The sequence below is a fragment of the Sphaerodactylus townsendi genome, linkage group LG07 (assembly GCF_021028975.2).
Source record: "Sphaerodactylus townsendi isolate TG3544 linkage group LG07, MPM_Stown_v2.3, whole genome shotgun sequence".
Classification (NCBI taxonomy): domain Eukaryota; kingdom Metazoa; phylum Chordata; class Lepidosauria; order Squamata; family Sphaerodactylidae; genus Sphaerodactylus; species Sphaerodactylus townsendi.
Window position 1 is genome coordinate 17,992,348 of NC_059431.1, and position 27,109 is coordinate 18,019,456.

Sequence of the window (27,109 nt, forward strand, 5' to 3'; positions counted from 1 at the left end):
CCCCCCCCCCACCCCCCCCCCCCCCCACCCCCCCCCCCCCCCACCCCCCCCCCCCCCCACCCCCCCCCCCCCCCACCCCCCCCCCCCCCCACCCCCCCCCCCCCCCACCCCCCCCCCCCCCCACCCCCCCCCCCCCCCACCCCCCCCCCCCCCCACCCCCCCCCCCCCCCACCCCCCCCCCCCCCCACCCCCCCCCCCCCCCACCCCCCCCCCCCCCCACCCCCCCCCCCCCCCACCCCCCCCCCCCCCCACCCCCCCCCCCCCCCACCCCCCCCCCCCCCCACCCCCCCCCCCCCCCACCCCCCCCCCCCCCCACCCCCCCCCCCCCCCACCCCCCCCCCCCCCCACCCCCCCCCCCCCCCACCCCCCCCCCCCCCCACCCCCCCCCCCCCCCACCCCCCCCCCCCCCCACCCCCCCCCCCCCCCACCCCCCCCCCCCCCCACCCCCCCCCCCCCCCACCCCCCCCCCCCCCCACCCCCCCCCCCCCCCACCCCCCCCCCCCCCCACCCCCCCCCCCCCCCACCCCCCCCCCCCCCCACCCCCCCCCCCCCCCACCCCCCCCCCCCCCCACCCCCCCCCCCCCCCACCCCCCCCCCCCCCCACCCCCCCCCCCCCCCACCCCCCCCCCCCCCCACCCCCCCCCCCCCCCACCCCCCCCCCCCCCCACCCCCCCCCCCCCCCACCCCCCCCCCCCCCCACCCCCCCCCCCCCCCACCCCCCCCCCCCCCCACCCCCCCCCCCCCCCACCCCCCCCCCCCCCCACCCCCCCCCCCCCCCACCCCCCCCCCCCCCCACCCCCCCCCCCCCCCACCCCCCCCCCCCCCCACCCCCCCCCCCCCCCACCCCCCCCCCCCCCCACCCCCCCCCCCCCCCACCCCCCCCCCCCCCCACCCCCCCCCCCCCCCACCCCCCCCCCCCCCCACCCCCCCCCCCCCCCACCCCCCCCCCCCCCCACCCCCCCCCCCCCCCACCCCCCCCCCCCCCCACCCCCCCCCCCCCCCACCCCCCCCCCCCCCCACCCCCCCCCCCCCCCACCCCCCCCCCCCCCCACCCCCCCCCCCCCCCACCCCCCCCCCCCCCCACCCCCCCCCCCCCCCACCCCCCCCCCCCCCCACCCCCCCCCCCCCCCACCCCCCCCCCCCCCCACCCCCCCCCCCCCCCACCCCCCCCCCCCCCCACCCCCCCCCCCCCCCACCCCCCCCCCCCCCCACCCCCCCCCCCCCCCACCCCCCCCCCCCCCCACCCCCCCCCCCCCCCACCCCCCCCCCCCCCCACCCCCCCCCCCCCCCACCCCCCCCCCCCCCCACCCCCCCCCCCCCCCACCCCCCCCCCCCCCCACCCCCCCCCCCCCCCACCCCCCCCCCCCCCCACCCCCCCCCCCCCCCACCCCCCCCCCCCCCCACCCCCCCCCCCCCCCACCCCCCCCCCCCCCCACCCCCCCCCCCCCCCACCCCCCCCCCCCCCCACCCCCCCCCCCCCCCACCCCCCCCCCCCCCCACCCCCCCCCCCCCCCACCCCCCCCCCCCCCCACCCCCCCCCCCCCCCACCCCCCCCCCCCCCCACCCCCCCCCCCCCCCACCCCCCCCCCCCCCCACCCCCCCCCCCCCCCACCCCCCCCCCCCCCCACCCCCCCCCCCCCCCACCCCCCCCCCCCCCCACCCCCCCCCCCCCCCACCCCCCCCCCCCCCCACCCCCCCCCCCCCCCACCCCCCCCCCCCCCCACCCCCCCCCCCCCCCACCCCCCCCCCCCCCCACCCCCCCCCCCCCCCACCCCCCCCCCCCCCCACCCCCCCCCCCCCCCACCCCCCCCCCCCCCCACCCCCCCCCCCCCCCACCCCCCCCCCCCCCCACCCCCCCCCCCCCCCACCCCCCCCCCCCCCCACCCCCCCCCCCCCCCACCCCCCCCCCCCCCCACCCCCCCCCCCCCCCACCCCCCCCCCCCCCCACCCCCCCCCCCCCCCACCCCCCCCCCCCCCCACCCCCCCCCCCCCCCACCCCCCCCCCCCCCCACCCCCCCCCCCCCCCACCCCCCCCCCCCCCCACCCCCCCCCCCCCCCACCCCCCCCCCCCCCCACCCCCCCCCCCCCCCACCCCCCCCCCCCCCCACCCCCCCCCCCCCCCACCCCCCCCCCCCCCCACCCCCCCCCCCCCCCACCCCCCCCCCCCCCCACCCCCCCCCCCCCCCACCCCCCCCCCCCCCCACCCCCCCCCCCCCCCACCCCCCCCCCCCCCCACCCCCCCCCCCCCCCACCCCCCCCCCCCCCCACCCCCCCCCCCCCCCACCCCCCCCCCCCCCCACCCCCCCCCCCCCCCACCCCCCCCCCCCCCCACCCCCCCCCCCCCCCACCCCCCCCCCCCCCCACCCCCCCCCCCCCCCACCCCCCCCCCCCCCCACCCCCCCCCCCCCCCACCCCCCCCCCCCCCCACCCCCCCCCCCCCCCACCCCCCCCCCCCCCCACCCCCCCCCCCCCCCACCCCCCCCCCCCCCCACCCCCCCCCCCCCCCACCCCCCCCCCCCCCCACCCCCCCCCCCCCCCACCCCCCCCCCCCCCCACCCCCCCCCCCCCCCACCCCCCCCCCCCCCCACCCCCCCCCCCCCCCACCCCCCCCCCCCCCCACCCCCCCCCCCCCCCACCCCCCCCCCCCCCCACCCCCCCCCCCCCCCACCCCCCCCCCCCCCCACCCCCCCCCCCCCCCACCCCCCCCCCCCCCCACCCCCCCCCCCCCCCACCCCCCCCCCCCCCCACCCCCCCCCCCCCCCACCCCCCCCCCCCCCCACCCCCCCCCCCCCCCACCCCCCCCCCCCCCCACCCCCCCCCCCCCCCACCCCCCCCCCCCCCCACCCCCCCCCCCCCCCACCCCCCCCCCCCCCCACCCCCCCCCCCCCCCACCCCCCCCCCCCCCCACCCCCCCCCCCCCCCACCCCCCCCCCCCCCCACCCCCCCCCCCCCCCACCCCCCCCCCCCCCCACCCCCCCCCCCCCCCACCCCCCCCCCCCCCCACCCCCCCCCCCCCCCACCCCCCCCCCCCCCCACCCCCCCCCCCCCCCACCCCCCCCCCCCCCCACCCCCCCCCCCCCCCACCCCCCCCCCCCCCCACCCCCCCCCCCCCCCACCCCCCCCCCCCCCCACCCCCCCCCCCCCCCACCCCCCCCCCCCCCCACCCCCCCCCCCCCCCACCCCCCCCCCCCCCCACCCCCCCCCCCCCCCACCCCCCCCCCCCCCCACCCCCCCCCCCCCCCACCCCCCCCCCCCCCCACCCCCCCCCCCCCCCACCCCCCCCCCCCCCCACCCCCCCCCCCCCCCACCCCCCCCCCCCCCCACCCCCCCCCCCCCCCACCCCCCCCCCCCCCCACCCCCCCCCCCCCCCACCCCCCCCCCCCCCCACCCCCCCCCCCCCCCACCCCCCCCCCCCCCCACCCCCCCCCCCCCCCACCCCCCCCCCCCCCCACCCCCCCCCCCCCCCACCCCCCCCCCCCCCCACCCCCCCCCCCCCCCACCCCCCCCCCCCCCCACCCCCCCCCCCCCCCACCCCCCCCCCCCCCCACCCCCCCCCCCCCCCACCCCCCCCCCCCCCCACCCCCCCCCCCCCCCACCCCCCCCCCCCCCCACCCCCCCCCCCCCCCACCCCCCCCCCCCCCCACCCCCCCCCCCCCCCACCCCCCCCCCCCCCCACCCCCCCCCCCCCCCACCCCCCCCCCCCCCCACCCCCCCCCCCCCCCACCCCCCCCCCCCCCCACCCCCCCCCCCCCCCACCCCCCCCCCCCCCCACCCCCCCCCCCCCCCACCCCCCCCCCCCCCCACCCCCCCCCCCCCCCACCCCCCCCCCCCCCCACCCCCCCCCCCCCCCACCCCCCCCCCCCCCCACCCCCCCCCCCCCCCACCCCCCCCCCCCCCCACCCCCCCCCCCCCCCACCCCCCCCCCCCCCCACCCCCCCCCCCCCCCACCCCCCCCCCCCCCCACCCCCCCCCCCCCCCACCCCCCCCCCCCCCCACCCCCCCCCCCCCCCACCCCCCCCCCCCCCCACCCCCCCCCCCCCCCACCCCCCCCCCCCCCCACCCCCCCCCCCCCCCACCCCCCCCCCCCCCCACCCCCCCCCCCCCCCACCCCCCCCCCCCCCCACCCCCCCCCCCCCCCACCCCCCCCCCCCCCCACCCCCCCCCCCCCCCACCCCCCCCCCCCCCCACCCCCCCCCCCCCCCACCCCCCCCCCCCCCCACCCCCCCCCCCCCCCACCCCCCCCCCCCCCCACCCCCCCCCCCCCCCACCCCCCCCCCCCCCCACCCCCCCCCCCCCCCACCCCCCCCCCCCCCCACCCCCCCCCCCCCCCACCCCCCCCCCCCCCCACCCCCCCCCCCCCCCACCCCCCCCCCCCCCCACCCCCCCCCCCCCCCACCCCCCCCCCCCCCCACCCCCCCCCCCCCCCACCCCCCCCCCCCCCCACCCCCCCCCCCCCCCACCCCCCCCCCCCCCCACCCCCCCCCCCCCCCACCCCCCCCCCCCCCCACCCCCCCCCCCCCCCACCCCCCCCCCCCCCCACCCCCCCCCCCCCCCACCCCCCCCCCCCCCCACCCCCCCCCCCCCCCACCCCCCCCCCCCCCCACCCCCCCCCCCCCCCACCCCCCCCCCCCCCCACCCCCCCCCCCCCCCACCCCCCCCCCCCCCCACCCCCCCCCCCCCCCACCCCCCCCCCCCCCCACCCCCCCCCCCCCCCACCCCCCCCCCCCCCCACCCCCCCCCCCCCCCACCCCCCCCCCCCCCCACCCCCCCCCCCCCCCACCCCCCCCCCCCCCCACCCCCCCCCCCCCCCACCCCCCCCCCCCCCCACCCCCCCCCCCCCCCACCCCCCCCCCCCCCCACCCCCCCCCCCCCCCACCCCCCCCCCCCCCCACCCCCCCCCCCCCCCACCCCCCCCCCCCCCCACCCCCCCCCCCCCCCACCCCCCCCCCCCCCCACCCCCCCCCCCCCCCACCCCCCCCCCCCCCCACCCCCCCCCCCCCCCACCCCCCCCCCCCCCCACCCCCCCCCCCCCCCACCCCCCCCCCCCCCCACCCCCCCCCCCCCCCACCCCCCCCCCCCCCCACCCCCCCCCCCCCCCACCCCCCCCCCCCCCCACCCCCCCCCCCCCCCACCCCCCCCCCCCCCCACCCCCCCCCCCCCCCACCCCCCCCCCCCCCCACCCCCCCCCCCCCCCACCCCCCCCCCCCCCCACCCCCCCCCCCCCCCACCCCCCCCCCCCCCCACCCCCCCCCCCCCCCACCCCCCCCCCCCCCCACCCCCCCCCCCCCCCACCCCCCCCCCCCCCCACCCCCCCCCCCCCCCACCCCCCCCCCCCCCCACCCCCCCCCCCCCCCACCCCCCCCCCCCCCCACCCCCCCCCCCCCCCACCCCCCCCCCCCCCCACCCCCCCCCCCCCCCACCCCCCCCCCCCCCCACCCCCCCCCCCCCCCACCCCCCCCCCCCCCCACCCCCCCCCCCCCCCACCCCCCCCCCCCCCCACCCCCCCCCCCCCCCACCCCCCCCCCCCCCCACCCCCCCCCCCCCCCACCCCCCCCCCCCCCCACCCCCCCCCCCCCCCACCCCCCCCCCCCCCCACCCCCCCCCCCCCCCACCCCCCCCCCCCCCCACCCCCCCCCCCCCCCACCCCCCCCCCCCCCCACCCCCCCCCCCCCCCACCCCCCCCCCCCCCCACCCCCCCCCCCCCCCACCCCCCCCCCCCCCCACCCCCCCCCCCCCCCACCCCCCCCCCCCCCCACCCCCCCCCCCCCCCACCCCCCCCCCCCCCCACCCCCCCCCCCCCCCACCCCCCCCCCCCCCCACCCCCCCCCCCCCCCACCCCCCCCCCCCCCCACCCCCCCCCCCCCCCACCCCCCCCCCCCCCCACCCCCCCCCCCCCCCACCCCCCCCCCCCCCCACCCCCCCCCCCCCCCACCCCCCCCCCCCCCCACCCCCCCCCCCCCCCACCCCCCCCCCCCCCCACCCCCCCCCCCCCCCACCCCCCCCCCCCCCCACCCCCCCCCCCCCCCACCCCCCCCCCCCCCCACCCCCCCCCCCCCCCACCCCCCCCCCCCCCCACCCCCCCCCCCCCCCACCCCCCCCCCCCCCCACCCCCCCCCCCCCCCACCCCCCCCCCCCCCCACCCCCCCCCCCCCCCACCCCCCCCCCCCCCCACCCCCCCCCCCCCCCACCCCCCCCCCCCCCCACCCCCCCCCCCCCCCACCCCCCCCCCCCCCCACCCCCCCCCCCCCCCACCCCCCCCCCCCCCCACCCCCCCCCCCCCCCACCCCCCCCCCCCCCCACCCCCCCCCCCCCCCACCCCCCCCCCCCCCCACCCCCCCCCCCCCCCACCCCCCCCCCCCCCCACCCCCCCCCCCCCCCACCCCCCCCCCCCCCCACCCCCCCCCCCCCCCACCCCCCCCCCCCCCCACCCCCCCCCCCCCCCACCCCCCCCCCCCCCCACCCCCCCCCCCCCCCACCCCCCCCCCCCCCCACCCCCCCCCCCCCCCACCCCCCCCCCCCCCCACCCCCCCCCCCCCCCACCCCCCCCCCCCCCCACCCCCCCCCCCCCCCACCCCCCCCCCCCCCCACCCCCCCCCCCCCCCACCCCCCCCCCCCCCCACCCCCCCCCCCCCCCACCCCCCCCCCCCCCCACCCCCCCCCCCCCCCACCCCCCCCCCCCCCCACCCCCCCCCCCCCCCACCCCCCCCCCCCCCCACCCCCCCCCCCCCCCACCCCCCCCCCCCCCCACCCCCCCCCCCCCCCACCCCCCCCCCCCCCCACCCCCCCCCCCCCCCACCCCCCCCCCCCCCCACCCCCCCCCCCCCCCACCCCCCCCCCCCCCCACCCCCCCCCCCCCCCACCCCCCCCCCCCCCCACCCCCCCCCCCCCCCACCCCCCCCCCCCCCCACCCCCCCCCCCCCCCACCCCCCCCCCCCCCCACCCCCCCCCCCCCCCACCCCCCCCCCCCCCCACCCCCCCCCCCCCCCACCCCCCCCCCCCCCCACCCCCCCCCCCCCCCACCCCCCCCCCCCCCCACCCCCCCCCCCCCCCACCCCCCCCCCCCCCCACCCCCCCCCCCCCCCACCCCCCCCCCCCCCCACCCCCCCCCCCCCCCACCCCCCCCCCCCCCCACCCCCCCCCCCCCCCACCCCCCCCCCCCCCCACCCCCCCCCCCCCCCACCCCCCCCCCCCCCCACCCCCCCCCCCCCCCACCCCCCCCCCCCCCCACCCCCCCCCCCCCCCACCCCCCCCCCCCCCCACCCCCCCCCCCCCCCACCCCCCCCCCCCCCCACCCCCCCCCCCCCCCACCCCCCCCCCCCCCCACCCCCCCCCCCCCCCACCCCCCCCCCCCCCCACCCCCCCCCCCCCCCACCCCCCCCCCCCCCCACCCCCCCCCCCCCCCACCCCCCCCCCCCCCCACCCCCCCCCCCCCCCACCCCCCCCCCCCCCCACCCCCCCCCCCCCCCACCCCCCCCCCCCCCCACCCCCCCCCCCCCCCACCCCCCCCCCCCCCCACCCCCCCCCCCCCCCACCCCCCCCCCCCCCCACCCCCCCCCCCCCCCACCCCCCCCCCCCCCCACCCCCCCCCCCCCCCACCCCCCCCCCCCCCCACCCCCCCCCCCCCCCACCCCCCCCCCCCCCCACCCCCCCCCCCCCCCACCCCCCCCCCCCCCCACCCCCCCCCCCCCCCACCCCCCCCCCCCCCCACCCCCCCCCTCCCCCACCCCCCGCCTATGCCCCCCACCCCCCCCCCCCCCCACCCCCCCCCCCCCACCCCACCCCCCTCCCCCCCACACCCCCCCCCCCCAACCCCCCCCCCCCCCCACCCCCCCCCCCCCCCACCCCCCCCCCCCCCCCACACCCCCCCCACCCACCCCCCCCCCCCCCCACCCCCCCCCCCCCCCAAACGCCCCCGCCCCCCCCACACCCCCGCACCCCCAACCCCCCCCCCCCCCCCACCCCCCCCCACCCCCCACCCCCCTCACACCCTAAAACCCCCCCCCCACACCCCCCCCCCCCCCCACCCCCCCCAATCTGGAGTGCCAAAGGTTCGCCACCACGGCTCTAGAAGAATTCTGCAGAAGGGATCAGTAGATTGGTGCTGCAAATTATGTGCCATAAAAAAATCAGGCGGTTGACACGTACAAGATTTAAGTGCAGTAGATCCTTAAAGAACAACGACTTTTTCCAGGGAATAAGCTTTAATGAGTCAATACTCACTTTGGCGGGAAAATGCTGTTGGTCTTGATTTTGTTCTAACACTACAGCTACCCACCTGAAACTACTGCCATGGACAAGTGACCATCTGTACAGCGCAATTCAAGCCCAGCAGCTCCTTAGGGACCAGCAAGATTTTCAGTCAAAGCTCGTATTTTGAAAACCTTGTTGGTCTCTTTGGTGCTACTGGACTGTTTTATTGCAGATCTAGCTGTTCTATTGCAGACCAATAGGGCCACCCTCTGAAACGGTTAGGGATTGACCGTGGCTGTATAAAACTATAGACGATGATTGCATCTTGGTGATTGAGATGCAGCCCTTTAGATATATGTACTCTGCCTGCTCAATGTAATCACGGTGTCAATGGAACATTCTTTCCTTGATCTTCCTTTTATGGCTTCACTCGCTTGGTAGATAACTAGGCTTCTCCCTGGCACTTTCTACTCCCATGGGAAGCGGGACGTTTCAGTTGCTCTGTGGGGGCAGGAGGCCAGATGGCTTTATCTCTATCTGTTGCTGACCTTGGAGGACACTTAAGGAGGAATGTGAGAACTCTTTCTCACATTCTTTGGGAAAACGGGAGGGGGGGATTATTTTTGGATAAAGAGGGTCACAAAAGTCAGGTCAGGCAGAACTAGCTTCTTGCAAGCTGGGTGCTTCGTTACCTTTCCAATAAACGCTACTGACCAACAATCCAGAGCCTGTTTATTGATTCAAGGATCAAGACCTAACAGAAATGTGTGTCTGTCGTATCTCATTTAAGATGTTATAAAAAGCCACATCTGAAACCAAAACTGGCCCTTTCTGCACCAATCTCCTAAAACATTTGTAAAACGTTTTACAACCCCCTCCCCCCATTTGTTTGCAATCACCCTCTTGAAACAATTCCTGGTCACTTTTTTCTGTTTTCCCATTTTTCCCCAGTGTGTGTACAAATCGGTGCTTCTGTGCTTCACAACCTTGTACTTCACATTTCCTGAGTCTTCTGTAATCCATGCTGTGAAGATTAAGCCCCCCAAAATCTCAAAAATGCTCTGAAATGCTCCAAAAACAGGGCAAGGGGTTTCTGCAGGCAAAGAGTGAGCTGACAAAATGGAGCCTTAAAGGGACAGCACACAAATGAAGCCTTTTAAAAAAACATGTTAGCCAAAAGGATCGCTAGAAAAGAAGATGCATTTAAAATGTTTTGAGGATGCAAATAAAACATTTGTGGGGGGGGGGGGGGGGAATGCAGAACTCCTTGGGGAAAATGTTTTATTTCCTATCCCAAAACATTTTAAAGCATCTGTGTGGAAAGGGTCACCGTTTGCAGAACTGATGTCTTACAGTTCTATTAAAAAAACCCTGAACATTTATTTAGACGACTACATAATTTGTGATAATACTTCCAGTCTAAAGACACAGAGAATTCTCTTTTCTTCCAAAATCAACCTTAATTCACACATGCATTTATTCACCCAAGATTAACCAGGCTGGAACCTAATTCCGGATTAATGTCAATGCGAAATGGATGCCTTCTTCACCACTCAGAATCTAGGTTTCCTGGAGATGCATTTAATTATCAACTTGCTACTAATTGAAACGAGAACTACCACATAAAGAGCAGGAAAGAACAAAGCACTGTAAACAGGGAATTCATTCCCTGGAGGCAGAAGTCAATAGAACTAATTAACATTTGGTTCTTCCAAGACTAATTGGAATGTTTTCAGCACTCGGTTCAGAACCGGACACCGACAACCTTTCCAGAACCACGGCTAGCATTACTGGACTTTAAGGAAGAAATTTTGGACAGCAAATTGCTATAGCGAACAAGCAACAAGTCAATAGTTGGGTTCAGCTGGGGGTTTAAAAGAATTTTTAAAGCTACATTTGCTGACACTCCTCGAAGGCTGGAGGAACACCGAGTCCATCAACTTGCTAGTTAGGAACAATCTGGAACAGTAAAGTGTTAAATAAATGGAAAGGTTATTGAACAGTCCCTCTTATTTAATACTATACTGCTCTAAATTGTTCTTAACTACCGTGAAGTGTTACTAAAGTGTCCTTTCTCAATCACCAAAATCACACCTCAGGAAGACTGACTAGCCATTCCCTTCTTCCGCACATAGAAGTGTATATTTTAATTGCGGTTTCTCTCCTCGTGTTCTCATAAAATGTGTCCCGTTAAAGGACTTTCTCTCCTTCTCAATATCTTAATGGGCTATCGCCTGGAGGGTGAAAACCATAGAATCATAGAACTGCAAGGGTCTATAGAGGCCTTCTAGTCCAACCTCCATTCAATGGTTAATCAGCATCCCAGACAAGTGCTTGCCACACAGCAGCTAAAAGACTGCCAATGATAGGGAGTTCACCACCTCCCTAGGTAGCTGATTCCACTGTTGAACAGCTTTTACTGTAATTTTTTCCCCTAATATCCTTTCTGCCCTTAACTTAAACCCATTGTTAAGAAGTCTATCCTCTTCTGCCAACAGTAACAGTTCCATTTTGTTGGAAAGAGGGTGGGGGGAGAATAGCTTTTTTTCTTCGATACCATACTGGTCAAAAGCACTCACACTGGAAGGGAAAATAGAAACTCCTCCCCCACCCACGGTCATCCCTTCAAGTTGAGTACTTTCTTAGGTGAGTTCTCACAATATATATCTGATTGCTAGTCTGGTTACACACCCACGACCTGACACATCAGGTGCATTGTATAGTTACACCCTTGGTCATTTGATAACAGCCACACCCCTTGGGTCACCATACATGGCTGAACTACACCAGCATGGTATAGTGGTTAAAAGTGGCAGACTCTAAGCTGGAGAACTGAGTTTGATTCTCCACCAGGTTTGTTTCCCCACTCCTGCACATGAAGCCTGCTGAGTGACCCTGGGCCAGTCACAGTTCTCTTCAGAATCTCTCAGCCATACCTACCTCACAAGGTGTCTGTTGTGGGGAGGGGAAGGGAAGGTGATTGTAAGCCACTTTGAGTCTCCTTAAAGTGAGGTATAAAAACCAACACTTTTTTCAGAGCGGTATATTATATATAGGGCGGTATATATGTAGGGGGGTATATTAAATCAAACAAACAAACAAACAAACAAATAAATAAATAATGCCAAAAGGAAATGTGCATACTCTGAGCATCCCATATTTTCCGGTCCTTCCAGGTTATTTAAAATTGTTAACCTTTCCAATACTTTTTTTTTCTTGGCCAGACATAATGCCTTGTCCCTCAGCGAATTATTTGGCAGGTTCTCAGACAGTCCAATTGAACCAAGGCAAAGACAGAAACATTTACCCATTTTAAAAACTCAATTGTGATTTACACTCTCCTATAAGATCTTCTTTGATTACCCCGCTGATCTCAAAATGTCCAGCTTATTACTGACTGGCACCTTGAGAAAGCATCCAAAGCTATAATCACTTATGTCTAAATGCTCACTGGCACGCAGGAGCTTATTCTGCACCTGAGCTGGAAGCTGCGTGACAATTAGGGAGGGTAGGCAACCGGGCAAAGCTGCACCTTTTCAGAGCTACCCAGGCCAATCTTGGTCGTCCAGTGCAACCCTATAATGAACCTCTACCAACAAGAAGTTCCATAAACGTGTCTCTTTAGGGTCTCTTTCAGGGTCCCTCGGAAACAAATCATTCATAAATATTCTGATCTGCTAGCAGGATTGTGCCAACCGCACACAAAACAAACAGATAAGATAGAGCAGATACTGTTTAAGGACAGGACAAACTTGAAATGCCTATAGTACTCGAAGAGACGGATATCAGACTTCATACATATTCACAACACCATTCCGTCATTTCAAAAGCAACTTCCTCTACTACTTAATACTGGTATGAATGTTGCAGTCTGACCTTTACTCCGGTTATCCGGAAGCAATCTGGTTCACGCAGGACACAGCAGCCTAGTTCAGACATCATGTATAACTAAGGTTTGATTCAACTACAGTTAGGGCAGCTCTCTGAATATGGTCTGCTCTGTATCAACGAAGATACCCTGTTCTGCATTTGATGCCACTATGAATCCAACGGAGCATCCACATAGGAACCTTTTGTGTTCTTTCCTTTGGTAGCCACCATTTGTAATTTGTTCTCTTCTGTGCTACCCAGGAACTTCAAATTTCAGTGATTGCTCTAGTGGTGGTGAAAAATGCCACCAAGTCAACACTGAGTGATGGCAACCTGGTAGGGTTTTTAAGCTAAGAGATGTTCAGAGGTGGTTTGCCATGGCCTGCCACTGAATCATGACGCTGGACTTCCTTGGAGGTCTCCCACCAAAATACTGCTCAAGGCTGACCCTGCATCACTTCCAAGATCTGATGAGATTGGGCGGATCTGGGCCATCCAGGTCAGGGCAATTGTTATAGCAGTGTGTCATTTAAAAGTCCTCAGTGGTGTAGAGCAGCAGTGGCGTAGTGGTTAAGAGCAGGTGCACTATAATCTGGAGAACCGGGTTTGATCCCCTGCTCTGCCACTTGAACTGTCAAGGCTTATCTGGGAAACTAGATTAGCCTGTGCCCTCCAACACATGCCAGCTGGTTTAAGGCCTTATCTCTTTGCTTCAGCCTCACACAACAGGAGGATAAGGCTACCTTAAAGGGCTGTTGTAGGGATTAATGACAAAATGTATGTGAAATTCACTGAATGCTTGAAAAATGGTAATATTACATCCACCTAAACAACCAATTCTCAGATCCTGATTTCTCTGGCAAGGGATTCCTTCTGCTCCCCCAAAAGCTGATGAAGTCAAAAGAGTGAACATCAGAAGGACGACCTATTGTTATTGGTCATTACCCAAAATCAAGTCATTTATTTACTTCAACAAAATTATGAGCCAAGGTATGGGGAACGCATCCACACATACACAATATTTGGCTTAAGTTTGAGGCCTTTTCCATAAGTCTACTAATGGAAATGTTAAATCCTAAAAACTGGAACACAAGTAATCTGGGAGGGGGAAGATATAGTGTGATCCTGATTGTACCATAGAACTGTGGAAGAAAAACATTTAGGCCGGAATGGATACTGGCTTTCTACAGGTCCAATTCTTTTTTACCTGGTTTCTGGCAGTCCTACTAAATGTTAATCACACTGTGGTTATAAAGCATGCCAACACTTTCACTCAAAGAGCAAAAATGTTTTTGAAGCAGACAGAGATTTTCCACACTTAAATGTTTTCTCTCTGACTCTTATTCTGTAAAAATATTTGTGGAGGTGTAAACTCTCTGCCCTCTCCAGGAAGAAACGGTCAGGAAGATTACCCCATATTCCTTTGTCGCACAATCCTTCAAGTGCTTTCACTTATAATAGTGGTTTCACTATTGCTTGGTGGCACAAACATTATTTATGAGATGGTTTGTACAGCAGAACATACCTCCAAAAAAGCCGTGGTTCTGTGGCAGAGCACACAGGAAAGGAGCAGCAGTGGCGTAGTGGTTAAAAGCAGGTGTACTCTAATCTGGAGGGACTGGGTTTGATTCCCTGCTGCCTGAGCTGTGGAGGCTTATCTGGGGAATTCAGATTAGCCTGTACACTCCCACGCATGCCAGCTGGGTGACCTTGGGCTAATCACAGTTCTTCTGAGCTCTCTCAGCCCCACCCACCTCACAGGGTGTTTGTTGTGGGGGAGGAAGGGAAAGGAGTTTGTAAGCCCCTTTGAGTCTCCTATAGGAGAGAAGGGGGGGGGGATATAAACCCAACTCTTCTTCTACACAAGCCAAAGGTTCAACTCCCAGCATTTCCAACTAAAAGGAAGTTGGATGGCAGGTATTGGAAGATACCTTCCTCTACCAAAAACCTGGACAGTTGCAGCCAATCAGAACAGTCAGTACTGAGATAGATGGACCAATGGGCTGACCTCATCTAAGGCAACTTCATAAGTATCTATGATACCAGAAATTTCAGTAGCACAGCTTTGAAACATCACAGCTTCCCTAGTCAAGGTTGCTTTTTTAATGACTTGTGGCAGGAAAGTGGGAAATGTAATAAACAAACAAATAAATAAACGTAGTTCATTTGTACCTAGCCTGTCTCCCCAGGGGGACAAAAGTGGCTGACATTTTTCTCCTCTCCTCCATTTTATCCTCACAACCACCCTGTGAGGTAGTCTGGGTTGAGTGTATGCAACTGACCCAAAGGTTCAATGCTATACATATTGTAGGATCCTTTCCCCACATTTAACTGTGGAAGAAAAACCTTATGGCAGAAAATGCACACACAAAATAATAGCAGGAATAAAACCAAGCATGAATCACTCAGGATGAAAACCAAGAATGACTGGTTTTCTTTAGTCCACTGTTATGTCAGATGTTGCAGCACATGCGAAACGTTTTTCACTGAGTAACGTTACACGTTTCTGCATCTGCTCTTTTCAGTGCTTTATGGATCACACAACCTGTGACTATAATTACTGTATTTAGGTGAGACATTTGTCAACCCACATCTAGAGCTGTTTATAACAATGGAATTTATCCAAAGTTTAATACCTCTGTCAGGTTTCGGATGCTGCTGCGCACCTGTCAACACAACCTCTTTGTCATTTGCCGTCATCACATCCCTGAATTCCCTGAAAATGGGATATAATCATGGCCATTGGCCAAAGCTCAATCTAATTCGTGGAGAATAAATCCATCAACAGTGACGAGCCATAAGAAACTGTGGGCCAGCGACGAGTTGTGATGATAGTGGGGAATTAAATTACCTGAAAAGGTGCCTCTCCAGGATTATATAATCTTTAGGGGAATTAAGCAGCCAATCCGTTCCCCCCTTTCAAAAAAAAAGATTATCAACTGCTGTCAACATTCCATGCCTCAAGCAGCCTACTCAGTCCTAATTAAGCAAAGGGGTTGGGGGGGGGTGTCTTTTTTAGACCATATCTTAGGGACTGTCTCTCCCCTTACGTCCCCACTCAGTCTCTTTGATCTGCAGAGGCCAACTTGTTGGTCCCTCGGTGATACGACTCCACCTGGGCCAGAGCTTTTTCTGCCATGGCTCCTGCCCTGTGGGAACACTCTCCCTCCTACTGTGCCATCAGAGCCCTGCGGGACCTTGAGCAGTTCCACAGGGCCTGTAAAACTGAATTGTTCCACCAGAACTTTGGGGAGACTGGTCATTGAGATCCCCCCCTCCGTATACTGTTACAGCGGGCTATGCAACACCAACATGTCCAATCTCCCCAGGACGGAGGGATAGACTATAGTTGAGTCACCATCTTGGTTTATTTGTTGTCTCGTGTGGTTCAAAATTTTAATCGGTATATTTATTTGTTGTAATGTTATCTTGTTATGTGTTTTTGTATACCACCCAGAGCTCTTCAGGGGTGGGCAGTATAGCAAATTTAACAAATAAAACAATCATACTTCCAAAGCGTCCATGTCCTTCAGGAAAACTGATCTCTGTAGTTTGGACATGAGCTGTCATTCCAGGGATCCGCAGGTTCCAACTGGAGGATGGCATCCCTAGCTGCTTCTATCACCTGAACAACAATCAGCCACTTTATTAGAGATGTATTACATTTCCACAAAGTACGGCAGTATACCTCTGAATACCAAGCACTGAGAATACACCATCATTTTTCATGGGTTTTCCATGGCTAGAAATAGAATGTGTTGGCCCGGATAGAATTCAGTCACACCCAGCCAGGCAATTCCAGTTTATTCAACTACTTTTTTTAACATACTAGATTAAATCTGTGGATATATTTGTTTTTCATTCATTTCATGATATAGCGTGGCAGCAAGAAAACAACACAAACACTGGGAGGATTAATGAATGCACTGTTCTGAAACATTTTTAAATAGCCCAGGGTTCAGAGAGAAGTCAACAAGAAGACTGTGATCCCAAATCCACACCCAAGCATGAGAAAGTCACTTACTGTAGATTATAGTGGCCCAAGAATTCCAAAGAGGATTCTGGAAAGCTTAATGTGAAAAATATACGTTGCTATACTATTTAGGAAACCCCATTTTTACATTTAAACGCTCATGGTGTATATTTTGAAATATGCACAAGCAAATTTAGCAAACATATATTGAATGCACGAAATATAGACATAAAATACAGACTTCAATATTAAATGCTTCCTGAAATTCTGCCAAAGTATCTCTTTATTGATCCAGAGGAATTTACATACACATTTTTGTACAGAGCCACTATATTCCCCCCCCCTCCTTCTGCCTACATTTGCAGGCTGCTACTGGCAAACAACCCTGTAAACATACTCAGCCTAGTAAACATCGTGATGTGATGTCACACCAAGGGTCAGTAATGACCTATGATTGCACAGGGGGACTACCTTTACCCTTTACACACATTAGTAACACAGCAACCTTGTGTGGCAATACTGAACACAAACAGACTTGGCTGACAAAACGCCCACGTCTTCATCCAAGTCTGTCCATCTTTCCCAATTAGGATATGGAGAAATTGAACTAAAAATTGGAAAGCAAACAGATACAGGTGATAACAATTTCTACATCATCTTCTACAATTATGAATCAGAGGTTCAGAGAGTCAAACTAGTATTTGGGGGACCAAGGTTTGAATCCTCACCCATGCCACAGAAGCATGCTGAGGGACCCTGGGCCAATCACACTCGCCATCAGAGGCGTAGCTCCAAGGGGGTGGGGCAGGTTCATGACACACCACGAACGGGCCCCGGTGGGGGTGTGGCGAGGGTGTTCCAGAATGTGGCAGAGGTGTTCCAGGGCGGGACAGGGGTGGAGGATGCACCGAGCGCTTTCCCCCCTTGCTACGCTTCTGCTCTCCATGGGTTGTTATGAGGAAAAATGGACAAGAGAATGATGTAAGTCATATTGGGTTCCCATTGGGGAGAAAGATTAGGTATAAATGAATTAAGTAAATATATAAGATGAACTGCAAAAATGTTGTGCAAAATCTATATCTGGTAAGACCATGTGTACTTTTAAAACTCACCCATACAACTGGCAAGATTTTTTTTAATGTGTACGCATAGTCATATTATGCAATTGTGTCCATGACCAAACAATGTACACAATGAATACATCCTAGTCATTTTCTACCGAACTCGATGAAGAATTAATAAAGTTGCTTTTCTAATGGAATTTTAAGAAGCTTCTCTGATAGCGCTGCATGCCATCAACTTGTGTTAAGCGTGCTCAGAGTTTAAACGTTTCGCACTCTTAAAGGCACCACAGCTACCATTTTTGGAGAGCTGAATAAGTCACGCCATTAGGAACGCAACCTGGGTGTAACATCTTCCCATTGTAAGAATAATGATGAGCACATCTTTAAGACAGCATGGGTTCACAGGAAAATTAGCGTCCAATAAAATGTTTTATTTCAGTCGCGACGATGCTAAGCATTCTCATTCCAATGGCAATTTCTCTATTACACTAGTCCACATATTTTTTTTAAAAAAAGATTTAAAAGCTTAGTAGCAATTTATAAGCAATGCTATCTCAAGATTGGCTAAAGCTGCAATCCTAAACATGCTTTCCCAACAATCATTTGCAACAATATCCATGACACAAGCAATTGCTATCAGAGTTCAGATGCATACGGTCATTCTAAATTATTTTATTCAGAGTGTCTATGGCCCCTTCTGCCCATGCAGAATAATACACTTTCAATCCACTTACACAATTGTTTGCAAGTGGATTTTGCTATTCCGCACAGCTGTAAAGTGCATTGAAAGTGGATTGAAAGTGCATTATTCTACATGTGCGGAGAGGGCCTCTATGTAACGGAAGTAGCATACAACACACGCCAAGCTAAGCACAAAGTTGCCTTTTCTATTTGGGTAGCTTGGATTAGAACTGGATCTATGTGAACCCAATGGATCTATGCAAAATGTTTAAATATTTAAGGGTGGCCCCTTCCCCCATACACTTAACATCCAAAAACCAGAGCAAAACACATGAAGATGTTATCTTCTCACCACTGCTGGAAAAACTTTTTGGGTATTTATGAAAGTTAATGTCCAACCTGCTCGAAACCAAATTTAGGCTTGCCACTTCACAATCCAGTCTTATGCCTGTTTACTTGGGAGTACGGTCCACAGAAATTAACGGCCTCCAGGAAGTGGGTGAAGGATCACATGGCTCCAGGGAAATGTGTGCATTAAGTGCCAGGCATGCCAAGTTTCCAAGGCAAGAGGTGGTTTGCCATTGCCTTCCTCTGCAAGGTGACCCTGGCATTCCTTGGCAGACTCCCATCCAAGTACTAGCCAGGACCAACCCTACTTAGGTTCTAGGGATCAAATGAGATCAGCCTAGCCTGGGCTATCCAGGTCAGGGTGTACTACTGGTTAAATACATGCGCTAATTGGAGAAGCAGGAACGACACTGATAACATTATGAACTGTAGTTCTCTGAGCAAGTTCTAATGAGTATGCGATAGCCCTGCAATTTCAGTGAACCAACATCCACATAGGCGGAACCTACTACTCTTTTGAAACTGTGAACACAGGTATGCAAATACAAGACGGAACAACCCAGAGTGTGCAAGTCCAATTCTCTGGCTCAGGACTGTGCAAATCTGTGGGGAGTGATAACATCGGAAAAGAGGCATTAAAACTCCTTGCCCTCTAATCCACTGCAGACTTCCAATGCGTTCAGAGTGTATTTCAGCCACGAATAACCCTGTTTTTAATCCACATGGTCCACAAGGAAGTGAAACAAGGTAATCATCTATTTTACCATCTCACTCACACATAGATTTAAAAAAAAAAACTAGCAAGCTTAATTTGTTCCATTGATTACAAAGAGAGTGTTTGTTTTTTTTTAAAAAAAGAAAACAAGGAGACGTCACGCATGCTCTAAATACAAACAGCCATAAGCTATTCTTGCTCATTTTCAGCAAAAGTGCAATCCAAGCCAGGGCAAGTCTGGAGATTTGTGTTTTCTCTCTGAAAAGCAGTTACTGGAAAAGAATCCGAGAGAGGTCATTTTGACAAGGAGCAAGATGTAAGTCAACTAAGTGTCCAGTAGTTACATAGTTGAGGTGAGGGAAAGTCATATGTTTCCCCTGGTGTTCAAATACATATTGAAGTTGTTCCATGGAAAATAACCTGATTTCACTTCTGAAGAGTGCCTCTAGTTACCTGCCAAGCCCAGCTTGCAAAGATCTAAAGCTCTGGGTAAACAGCAAGAGTGTTTAAAGAGGGAAACTTTGAGCAGTGAATAAGGGAGAGTAGAATCTCTAAACCAACCACACATCTGGAGTCTGGTTAAGACCAGCTTGAATTCTTGCTTCTTGGGTGACCAAACCAGTTTGCCATTTTACTCACAAACCCAACAGCAAGTATTTAGTTTTGTTCTGTTCTAAGTACTACCAAGGGAGGACAGTGTCCTTTTGTTTATTTCGTAAGAAGAGCCCTGCTGGATCAGACCGGTGGTCCATCATTCAGTCTGACAAAGTGGACAACCAGCTACTCTGGAGGGCCGACTACAGTGTACAGAGGCCAAGCGCTTTCCCGGATGTTCCTCCTATTACTGGTACTCAGACATTCACTGCCTCTGAAGGGGGAGGTTCTATTTAGTCACCATAGCTAGCACCAATGATAGACCAATCCTCCATGAATCTGGACAAGCTAGGCACTCTTCAAGCATAACAAAAACCTATGATCAAAACATTGATTGCTCAAAAGTCCCAGACTACAATCTACACAAATCTGATGAAGCCGGCTGTAGTTTGCAAAAACTTATGCCACAACTACTTTTTTTAGCCCTTGAGGTACCACAACACTCCATGCTGCTACAACAGAACAAATTCTCTGGAAATGGCTACAATCCTACACATGCTTACTTGAGAGTAAGCTCACTGACACACAGAATGACTTGCTTCCAAGCAAGCTCTCACACTGCCGGACAGGTGCCGTACCTCTTTCCTTCTCATCTTCAATACCTCATGCGAAAGACTCATAGCAGCATTACCGCATCCAGTTAGTAACACACTCAGTTCATGCACTTTATTGTATAAAGGGCAGAAAACAGCCTCGTGCTGTGATTAAAAGCTGAAGGCCTCCTGGAAACTCAAGAGGAACCGTTTCTCCCCCTATGAAGGGGGCAAAAAAACCCACAGAAATCCATTCAGCAGCTACATGAGGCGGTTAACCTACTCGTGTCGACTCACAATCCTACTCGGGTCTACCCAATGGAAAACTCTCAGAAATGAGTTCCTGGGATTTCACTGTAAATGACATAGCCAGATTTTTTAACGATTGGACTCGAGATGAGAAAATAAATGCAGACTTTTAAAACACAAGAGGGAGGGGATAACATTGCTGCATAGACCTCACTTTCCCCAAGCAGCAGCAAAAAAAAAGATTCAGGGCACTGAAATCTGTGGTTCGATTTCCCTGAGATGACGGCACGAGAGGCTTGTGGAGTCATCGTAACACTTGCAAAAATTTTAAATACACAAGGAGGCAAACAGGCATTTAAATGCCTCATTTCAGAACTCCAAAAAGTCCCTCAATTGTAGCCACGACACATGCCTCTGTTCTTCAAAACCTTGAACTGTGGTCTCTTCCTTTCACCTGCTGAAGTTACACCTCCACACTCTGATGTGTGCATTATTCAACAACACAGAGTCGAAAGGCCACCTCTCACTGATGAAACACCTGCTCCCACTGAAGAAACGATGACTTACTATCCTGACCTATCAAGCAACAGATCAATAAATATCCTCTAGACCAGAATTCAGGAGAGGAGAAACCAATGTCCATATGTCATAAAAACATAAGAATCCTGCTGGTTCATCCGCTCCAGCATCCTGTTTGACCAAGCGGCCAGCCAGCTACTCTGAAGGGCCAACCACAAGGGATAGAGGCCTTCCTCGAAGTTGCCTCCTATCACTGGTACTTAGAGGTTTACTTCCTTGGACCATGGAAGTTCTCTTTAGTCACCATGAATAGCAGCCACTGATAGAACTATCCTTCTTGAATCTATCTCGTTCCCTTTTAAAGCTGTCTCTGCCGGTGGTCATCACTACATGCTCTGGCAGCAAATCTCACATTTTAATCAGTATGTGTGTAAAAAAAGTGCTTCCTTTCGTCCATCCCGGCAAGTTTCAAGTGAGAGAACGGGGGCCAAAGTTTTCTTCGGAAGAGTCGGATTGCAGATTTTGGTATCGTTACAGCAGCTGAGCAAATTCCAGTCAGATTCGGGGGGCGGGGGGAGAACCAGAAACCCAAGTGGTCCTGATCCAGGTAGCCCAATCCCAGCACAACCAGTTTGCTAAACTTGGATCGTCTAGTTGGAAAGAGGCAAGCCAAAGGCCAAGTTAACTTTCCACACAATCAGCACCTGCGGGGGATAGAGGGATGCGGCTTTGTCTGTGACAAATGTAACCGCCGGAAGCAAAACAGGCAAGAATCCTATCCAAAACAATTTTTAAAGAATTAAAATCTGGCTTCCCTTTGAGGAGAAGAACCCTTAGCTGCTGGCCACAACTAGACATGCGCCAAGCTTCTCCGCAGGTCCTCAGAGATGCTTCTGACTTTCCAGGGAGGCACAGAAAGTGTTGAATGGGGAGATGCCCCACTCGGTACCCGGACTCAGGTGAGAACAAAGCCCCGTACACATACAGAGGACTCCGTGCCAGCTTTCTTCAACTGAATGGGGAGATGCCCCTCTTGTAACGGGTCTCAGGTGAGAACAAAGCCCTGTACACCTGCGGAGGACTCCACGCCAGCTTTCTTCAGCTGAACGGGGAGATGCCCCACTCGTTACCTGGTCTCAGGTGAGACAAAGCCCTGTACACCTGCAGAGGACTCCGTGCCAGCTTTCTTGGATGGATTCGAAGGCTGTCCCCTCTCCCCGCTGTCACTTACCCTCCCGGTCTTTCCAGGCAGTGTCCCAGGCAGGCTGGTGTCCAGCTCAGCACCCTCTCATGCTTCTTGGCCAATGGCTCCTTTTTTCCGCGCTCCTTCTTCCTTTAAGGCGGGATCACACAGAGTCAGCCCGGGGTTGCCAAACAAGTTTCGCAACTTTTTCCTCCACCACCACCCGATTTGATTTGTCCTCTCCCCCCTCAGCCAGGTAAGACACCTCCCAACAGGGGGACAGGAGGGAGGATAAACGGCGTGAATGGAGGCCAGGTGAGGATTGTTTGGGACCAGGTGGGGGAAAGGAAGCGGGAGGCGGAAGGAGAGGAGGACCCACCTCCGGGCTCTGGCGGCGCTGGCAAGGCAAAGCCCAGCCCTGGCCGGGAAGCGCTCACGTGACCTGCAGGTAAGGGCTGGGGCAGGAGGGGGCGCCGCCCCCCACCCCGGAGCACCACGCCCATCGAGGGACCGCCGCCAAGGGCGCGCACGCGCACAGGCGGGTTAGCGCGGCGAGCGGTTCACACGCGTGTCCGGGCGTCGTGGGAACTGTGTGCGCGACGCATTCACGGCTTTGGTGAACTCTTCGAAGCGCCACTGGGCAACTGCGCCCGGGTTTTAAAATATGAAGTTTTTTCTTTAATTACATTGAAAAAGACGGTCGTGCTCCAAATCATATAAATGCGCTTTTTCTCCAGCAGCTTTCCCTTTCGTGACCTGGAGTCTTGTTCGCCTTGAAGGGGGCAGACGTGTCAGGGCAAGCTTGGAGAGGAGACACGACTCACCTGTTGCACGGCTGCACTGTTGTGCAATGCAAGTTTTTGCCATTTCGGCTGGAACCAATGGCGATTATTGCAGGCGAGCGGGGGCTTGCATGGCGCACAACTCCCTGTTGCTCTTTGTGGACTGGGGTGCGGAAGAACACCGAGATGTTAATTGCTCCCCCTCGTGGGATCTTTCAGGGGCCAGGTTTATTTCCTGGTGTTTCATTGCTCTTGTTTGTTTGGTTTTTTAATGAGAATTTGTATTTATTTTACACATCTAAATAGCACATACATAGAAAGATAAAGAAAAGAGCCCCATCTAGTCCCCCCTCCCCATAATAGTAATATTAAATGAAAAGGAAAGGAAAAAATCACATACACAAACACCGACACCTATATATGGTGACTTCCAGCTGCCTCACTAAGAATCCAAGCAGAAATCTAACTCCGTGCTTGTAATTAATATCTACATTTTTTCCACTTTTAGTCCTTCTTATAAAGTTGTCTTAATCCAATACGCTGTTTTCGTTTAAGTCTTGAATCCTGCCGTTGTTTCTCTGTTTGTATGTTTTCAGTAAGGAGTCCACAAAGGATTTCCAGTCTTTCAGAAAATTGTCCATATTCTTGTCACTGATATTTTATTGCTCTGTTTACTGTTAATGTACATTTTACGGATATAGATAATGGCGATGCCAGTCGCTCTGAACCTGTTGTGGCAGGGGAGAGCGGCATAGAAGCCTAATAAACGAATGCCTGACTCAGAAACCTGCCTCCACAATAATATAAAGCTTTTGAGTTCGGAGACTAAAGAAATCGCTTTCGTGGCCTGGCCCCCAAACTTCCTCATTGTTGGGTCAATGGTGGATGTGCCAATGGTGGATGAAGTGGCTGGGCTAGCAACACAGGAGGGGATTTTTATCGATTTACTATGCTTTTTGATATTGCCCTCTACGGGGAACTTTTTTGAGTAAGGGGGAGTTTCACCCATGCATTCCCAAATCCCCCTCCCCCAGTTGTAACTTTTATTGTCATTTTTTGTGCCTATGGCTGATTCCGCATGGGCCAAAAACAGCAGTGTGAAAATGGTCTAAAAGGGTTTAAAACAGTGTTAAAGGGTTTATACTGTTTTCACACCGTTTTCACACCACTGCTTTTGGCCCATGCGGAATCAGCCGATGTGTTTGTATTTTCCATGAACTGAAGCTCACCTGCTGTCTACAACAATGATTTGTTGGTATCTTTGCCAACCCCCCGCTTTTAAGTAATTCTCCAACATGAAGCTTCCCGGGAAACCATACAACCAGCTCAAGCAGTTCTTTCAGAACTCTTTTTTAGCCCCAATTGACTCCTATTAAAGTGTTCTGTTGTAGGGAGAGGACGGGAAAAGGAATTTGTAAGCTCCCTTGAATCTCCTTACAGGAGAGAAAAGCAGGGTATAAATTCTTTATTAGATTTTTAAGCCTTCTTCTTTATTAGACTTTTATTCCACCCCTTCTCAACCAGAGTCAGCTCAGGGCAGCTAACAACTCATTGAAACAATCAAGTTCATATATTAAAACAATATAAAGTATCCCTGGCACAGTAATATTCTTTCATTCACCACTCAGTGACTAACTGAGCAGCAGTGGCATAGTGGTTAAGAGCAGGTGCATTCTAATCTGGAGGAACCGGGTTTGATCCCCCGCTCTGCCGCTTGAGCTGTGGAGGCTTATCTGGGGAATTCAGATTAGCCTGTGCACTCCCACACACGCCAGCTGGGTGACCTTGGACTAGTCACTGTTCTTCTGAGCTCTCTCAGCCCCACCTACCTCACAGGGTGTTTGTTATGAGGGGGGAAGAGAAAGGAGATTGTAAGCCCCTTTGAGTCTCCTACAGGAGAGAAGGGTGGGGTATAAATCCAACTCTTCTTCTTCTAACTAAGAAAGGATGGATCTAAAACAAGGCAACACAAATACAATTCAATAAGGATAAACAGAATAGGACTCCCGGTTCTAGGCCTCACCATCATGTTTTTCTGTTGGGTGCAAGCATCACACTTCACTATTTATAGTGATAAATATTATTTTAAGTATTCCACTGATGTACCCAGTCTTTTACTGAGCAAGTAATGCAGACAGAAGTGTTGATACTTCCAACCTCTCTAAAAACACAAGTCTCTCTTTCAGGCTTCTGGTGTCTTTAACAATTATAATGAGGTGCTGAAATTAACCTCAGGTTGGCCTTGCTTAGTATGGAGGTATTAAAAAAACCCTTGCAGGTCTAGACATTGTAGTGTTCCTAGTTTGAACTCGCCTCCAGCTGTTGATTTTTATTTCTTTGCATCAGTTCTGTTTAAGGTTGCCGGCTCTGAGTTGGGAAACACCTAGAGTTTTTTGGGGGTGGAGTCTGAGTAGGGTGGGGTTTGGGGAGGGGAGGGGCTTAAGTGGGGTATAATACCAGCTTCCTAAGGGGCCATTTTCTCAAGGTGGATTGATCTCTGTTGCCTAGAGATCAGTTGTAATCCCAAGAGATCTTCCACTGGCATACTGTTGTGGCAGCATCTTGTTCCACTGAATGGCTTGCACTTTTAATCTTCTACTTTACTGTGCAGTTCGTCACACCTGCACAGGGTTGTTATGAGGATTCTGCGGAAGATGGAAAGCCACACATGCTGTTCTGAACTCCTTTTGGGGAGGTTTTAAAAAGCTGTATAGAAATCCAGTTTATCTTAATTTCCTGCAAGTGTGTTTTTTCAAGGAATAAAGCTGTTCAGGGTGTGCCCTGTTGCTGAAGTCCATAAAATATGTTTGCGCTGAAGTAGCACAACAGAAAGGGGCATGATCATTTTATTTGAACAGCTTTTGTTCAAAAGGTCAACGGCTTTTCTTACAAAAAAGGAGCCACCGGCAGAACAGAAAAGCCGGTTATTTACAAATCAGACCCATGTTACAGATATATGTAAATTTCATACTTGTCCAAAGTTTGGAAAATAATTGTGAAACCATATTAGAAAAAAACCAGAATGACCAAAATGATATTTTGAAGCCAATTAATGGAACAAATGTGTTGGAGTTGATTGCAAACAGATTCAAATATTGCTGAGGTTCAAAAGAAATCTGTGCTTTTTTGCACAGGTTGAAGGGAAAGTTCTTATAACTTCCCTTTTTCAGAATAACTGTGGAGATTCACTTGTTTGGCCTATATGAAATATGCTACACAGTTATAGCCGTGGAGGCTTGACATGCAAACTATTTATGTTGGTTGTTGTTTGTTGTGTTGGAGTGTTTGTCATATACCTTTTTTAAAAACAATAAAGTATATTAAAAAAAGAAATCTGTGCTTTTTTGGAACAGAGTCCCATGTAATTTAGAAGAAGAAGAAGAGTTTGGATTTATATCCCCCTTTCTTTCCTGAAAGGAGACTAAAAGGGGTTTAGTCTCCTTCCCCCCCCCTCCCCCAACAAACACCCTGTGAGGTGGGTGGGGCTGAGAAAGCTCAGAAGAACTGTGACTAGCCCAAGGTCACCCAGCTGGCATGTGCTGGAGTGCACAAGTTAAGTTGGTCCAGCAGATTTGCCTCCGCAGCTCAAGTGACAGAATGGGGAATCAAACCTGGTTCTCTAGATTAGAATGCACCTGCTCTTAACCAGTACACCAACCTGGCTCTCAATTTACCTGAAACTAAAAATGTAGAGTCAGCTTTAGGAGACCCCAGGAGCTTCTGACAAATGAATCACATTCTATCAGTTCTTCTACCAGCATGGGCTGCTAATTGGCCATGCTGACAGAGGCTGATGGGAATTGTAGTTCCTGAACATCTGGAGAGCCGCAGGTTCCCTACCCCTGTTTTAGAGCAAGATTTGAGTCAGGTAGCCCGTTAAAAACCAATTTGATTTCTAGGGTATAAACCTTCAAGAATCAAAACTCACACTGGAAATCTTGTTAGTCTTGGATCTTGTTCTTCTATTGCAACCCAACACAGCTATCTACTTGAAACTAAAGATGCTGCTGTCATCTACTCTTGTTTCCATCCCATGACGGGTCAGAAACCTGTGTGAAGGGCATTATGTGTGAAAGGATGCTTATTTGCTGGTACTTTGCACCCAGTTGACTTCGCACTAGACCATTTGAAATAACAGTGTGGCCTGCCATACTTCCTAACCATTCTTGCAGCTCAGCTTGTGAAACAGACTGTTGTTCAAAGAAATGTTCTATGCACACCTTGGGTGTGTCGGAGTATTTTGGATTTTTGGCTGGTCTCTGCAGCTTCACAAATAGCGCATTGTGACAATGGCACAGAACATATATTTTAATAATATGTATTGTTGCAACCAGTATGAACACGTTCA

General features: G+C 58.4%; 1 protein-coding gene across 1 annotated transcript in view; it reads right to left on the reverse strand.

Moving 5' to 3' along the window:
• Positions 1–22,326, reverse strand: part of ATP8B1 (ATPase phospholipid transporting 8B1) — an 83,267-nt gene extending 60,941 nt beyond the window's left edge. Inside the window, exon 1 of the mRNA XM_048503017.1 lies at positions 22,028–22,326. The gene's annotated coding sequence lies outside the window, so the exon portion shown is untranslated. The remainder of the gene's footprint in view (positions 1–22,027) is intronic.
• Positions 22,327–27,109: the final 4,783 nt, after the last annotated feature.